This window comes from Nannospalax galili, unplaced genomic scaffold (assembly GCF_000622305.1).
Source record: "Nannospalax galili isolate Female #2095 unplaced genomic scaffold, S.galili_v1.0 scaffold1832, whole genome shotgun sequence".
Lineage (NCBI taxonomy): Eukaryota > Metazoa > Chordata > Mammalia > Rodentia > Spalacidae > Nannospalax > Nannospalax galili.
The window spans coordinates 208,851-213,587 of record NW_008331832.1 but is presented as its reverse complement, the minus strand read 5'-3'; the positions used below and the strand labels follow the sequence as shown (position 1 = coordinate 213,587).

General features: G+C 36.8%; 1 pseudogene; it reads right to left on the bottom strand.

Moving 5' to 3' along the window:
* LOC103729023 overlaps positions 1–4,448 on the bottom strand; it is a 31,462-nt pseudogene extending 27,014 nt beyond the window's left edge.
* Between the last annotated feature and the right edge of the window lie 289 nt (positions 4,449–4,737).

Below are 4,737 nucleotides of genomic sequence, written 5' to 3'. Positions count from 1 at the left end.
AAACTTACAAATAGAAAAGAAAATTTAACCCAAGGTAAATAGAAGGAAAAAATGATAAAGAGGAAGTAAAAATTAATGAAATAGAAAATCAACAACGAATAGAGAAAATTCAGTGAAAATAGACTGCAGATACTTCAGCAGACCAATAAAATTCTAGCATAATTGGCAAGAGAAAGATCTAAAATAAATACTATTAATAATATCAATAATGGAAGAACACCAAACACTATAGGCATTAGACATTAACAATAAATAAATGTTGTGAATAACTGAAGAAAACCTGGAAAATTTCTTGAAAGATGCAAATTAGCAAAATTTACAAAACAGGAAATAGAAGGTCCAAATTGTAGTTAAGAATATTAAAGGCATCAAATTTGTTCTTAAGATCCTTATCCTTCCAATTTCTTAAAACAGCTTCAATGTTGAATTCTTCCAAATAGTCCATATTGAAATATCAGTAAGAATGATGTGAAAGAAGAAAGCTGGAGTCTCTAATTTATTTGAAATTACTTTTAGTTTTTCTTTCCTTTGAATGTACAAAATATTACTCATTATTGAAATTCTGTTTTGTTTTGGGGGATTCTGTCAATTTTATGAATCTTATAAATTATTTACAATTTTTTTTCTAAAATCTGTCTTTATACCTTATACACACCTGCAAGTGTGCTGTTACTCACCTGAGTTTTTATATAGGACCACCATTTCTCTGGAATTAATATCCCTGGTTTTTATGCAAGCTCACCAGGTCTCAGGGATGTTAAGATACCTTTCCCAAGTTTACATGCTAATGATTGATTGAATTGGAATTTCATTTCAGGCCAGTTTGTCACCAAATCTTTCTCTCAGTTGTTACATTTATTTTTTTAATTTAAAATTTCTGTTAGATGATTTCTTTCTCCCATTTTGTGAGTACTTTTCGAAAGGTTTAGTTCTTAATCCTTAACTATTCTGTCTAAATATTTCTGCTCAGAAAAATTTCTCATTCTTCTCTGATTGCCTTTGCTGAGCTGATTCTCCACTTTGCGATTTGGCCTCTTTTCCTTCTAGCTGTGCTTCTCTACAGCCAAGTTTTCACTTATTATTCTGTTTTGCAGGTTTGAAAAACATTGTATTTATTATTTTTATTTTATGTGTATTGGTGTATTGCCTGCATGTAAGTTCCCTGGTATCGTGCAGTGCCCACAGAGGCCAGAAGAGGGTATCCGATCCCCTGGAACTGGAGTTGCTGACAGTTGTTAGCAGCCATGTGGGTGCTGGGTTCAGCAAGAGTAGCCAGTGCTCTTAACCGCTGAGCCGTCTCTTCAGTCATCTCTCATCATTCTGCAGGTTTTACATAGTGTTTTATCATCTGGCCTCCCTCTAGTTTCTAATGTTCCCTCCTCATTCACTCATGCTTGGCACTCTGCTCTAGTTCCCTGGGCTCTGTATTGTAGTCAGATTTTAATTTGCAAGAGTTTACTCTCTGTTGCCCTATTCTTTCATGAGATCATCTTTTGTCACTGTTTTTACTTTACTGTCTGTACTGGTTGTGCCTTCCCTCCACTGATCTCTTTGCCTCAGTTTCTCCCTGTTTATGTGATGCTATATGGGTCTGTAGTCTAAAATTTGTTTTATTTATAGATACAGATTTGAGTAATGAAAGTGACAATATGATTTGGAAAAAAGAAACATTGCACATGCTTTATATTTTAAGGATACTATTTATGACTTTTTCTGTCTTAAGATTAGTCATTTGGGGCTAAGGATATAGTTTAGCTGGTAGGATGCTTGCCTAATATGCCTGAGGGCCTGAGTTTGATCCCCAGCATCACAGTCACATAAGCCAGGAGACATGGTGGAGAGCTGTAATCCTAGCACTCAGGAAGTGGAGGCAGGAAGATCAGGCAAGGTCATCCACAGCTACATAGTGAGTTTGAGGGCAGCCTGGTCTCCCCCCCATTTATCTTTCTCTCTGTCTCTGTTTCTCTCTCACATACAAAAACCAAATCAAACCAAATTCAAAACCAAAAACAACCCCCTCCCAAGACGTTAGTAATTTGTAGGTCAGGAGAGGTTGAAAAAGTTACCAGGTAAATGACAGAAATAGGAGAATGGTTTGACTTGAAAGTTTTGTTCTCAACCTCTGAAGAGATCATATAATTATTTCTTACCTGGGATATATTTTATAGTGAAAGGGATTGCTATTAATATTTTTCCTGGAATAATAGATATAAAATTAGATCAACACAAACCAATCAGGACTTCTAAAACCACATTAACACTTCCCTCTATAACACACATTAATTTTTGTACTTTTTGAATTTGGAGTGACAGAAGGACATTGTTTTGGGACATTTTAGTAGCAATGCCCTCTATACAGAACAGTAAATTAACAGAAAGACCAAATTTAGGAATGAAAAATGCAGATTGTTTTTAAAGCCATGGGATGAGATTCAAGTATGTAAAGATGCCGTGTTGATGACTGTGAACTGAGCACTGGGAATGTGAACACAGGTGGCTGAAAGGACAAGGAATCAGAACAGAGATGCCCCCATTAGATTGCAACCACTTTAGGAAACCAACCGCTTCTTAGCATTTGGATGTGCTAAATGTATATATTAAAATTAATGTAACCTTAAGTAGAAGACTTCTTTCTTGTAGATGAATATAATTTTATGTGCAATCTATGAGCCCACATGAACGTAGTTCAAATGAGGATATTTCAATTGCCATTCTCTCACTCTGGACAGGTTGTCTGACTTGTTGAAATTATAGCTTGTTCTTGGATTTCTTTAGTATAGAGTAGATTGTATAGTCTTCAGCACAACCACATGCTCTTTGAGGGCATATCAGACACTTGAAAGTTATTATATACACCAATGACCTGTATCGTATGTACATTAGCCATCAAAGTTTGTTATAATCAATGTCTCACGTATATTTTATGTCAATAATAAATCAAATGAGGAAACCATTATATAGAGATTCAAGTTTTGGGAAAACACAATTCTGTATCAGATGTAACTTAACCAAGCATATTTATTTTTTTCTTCTTTATGGTTATATTGGAGCAAATCAACAGCAAAAAAGATAAAGGAGCCCTGGTTCACTTGAAATAAAACTTTTATGCATTGGAAATGAAGTTCCCATGGAAACCATCCGTGAAGTGTTAAAAACCTCAAAGGAACTTTCTGTGGTGTTACATCATGCATATAGAACTCCTAAAACTCCTAGAGGCAAGCGAACATTTAATGAATCCCTGAGGTCCTCTTTGCCTGTGGGTCTCAAGGAACGCTTGCTTGATGGAGCTTATTTTAATTTTTTTGATAATGGTGGGATTTTCTCTAATCCTTAAGTGTGTACAGTAGGATTGAGAACAAGAAATGGGATTCATTAGTGTTCCTCTGAGATGTGGACAGTTACAAGTGTAAGTTGGTTAATGAGACACCAAGATTGTTGAGACTGAAATGAGAGTTAGTCCTCACTGATGTACCTGCACCCACCACAGAACAGAGTTTCTGGGATGTGCACAGTAGTGTTAGCTGGGTGTGAAAAAAGGAAAATGGAGTTTTGTGTTAAGAATTTGTAACTTTTCCAAGAAGTCTCCAGTCTTAACTCTTTCCCCAAACATACAAACCATTTGCTAACTGAAGCTTGAATTTTCTCAAATAAAGCTTTATTTCTAGGCTATGAAATCCACCATTCTTAGTAATGAAAGTCTCTGGTAAGGGATGGAGAATACAAGTTACTACACAGAGGTTTATTAGCTGATACTGGTCTCAGCCACCTGTACAGTGTGACTGTCTAGGTCCCGAGCAAGGCTTCCTGCCCCTTTCCAGTTACTACATTCAGAACATTCCCTCTCAGAGCCACTATTCTGAGTTAAATTACTTCGTTTAAAATGCAGGACAAAATTGTGATGCTTTGGAAGGGTCTTGTGTGAAGGGATGCTGATGTGGTAGTTGAGTAATTGCTCTTATCGAACAGTTTTCACATACCGTGCTCAGATGTCAGATTAGTTAACACAGAAATGCTTTGTTCCTTTTCTACCTTTCTTCTTTGTTTTCCTTTTTTTGTGTCTTTTTTAACAGGGTCTCCCTGTAGCCCCAGATGATCTGGAACTCTCGGTGTAAACCAGGCTGGCTTCAATCTCACAGAGAACCACTTGGCTTTGCTTCCTGAGTGCTGGGACTAAAGGCATGCTCCACCATGCCTGGCTCTGTTTTCTTTTTCTTCATAGCACTTTTCATATTTTCTTTCTCTTTTTTTTTTAACTTTTACAAACACTTTCTTGAGAATTTCATACATGTATATAAGGAGTTTTGATCAAATCCATGCCTACTCCCTCCCCTCCGACATTCCCCCCGAAGAGGTAACCCTAAAATCTTTTAAGGATTAGATACAAGTGCCCAAATACTTTTGATATTTTTGGCTTTTGGCTTATATGTTGCTAAGCGGCCCAAGGACATTTTGACTTTTAGCCAAGAAACTGGATACATTTCTTTGTGGTCTTTTAACCCTAACTGCCTCCTATTCTTATCATGCCATCCTCTGAAGGGGTTACCCAAATTGCCAGTAGGGAATAGGGACACAGACCGCTTTGGCTTCTTCCATGCTGAACAGGGATGCAGGGTGAAGCAATTGGAGTACCCCTTCAGTGGGTCTATCTAAAAGACTCTCAAATCACATAACTCTTGTCTCTAAGGGAAGAAGAAAGTTCTTGAATCATGAATAGGAGATGTGAAGGAGAAGTAAAGG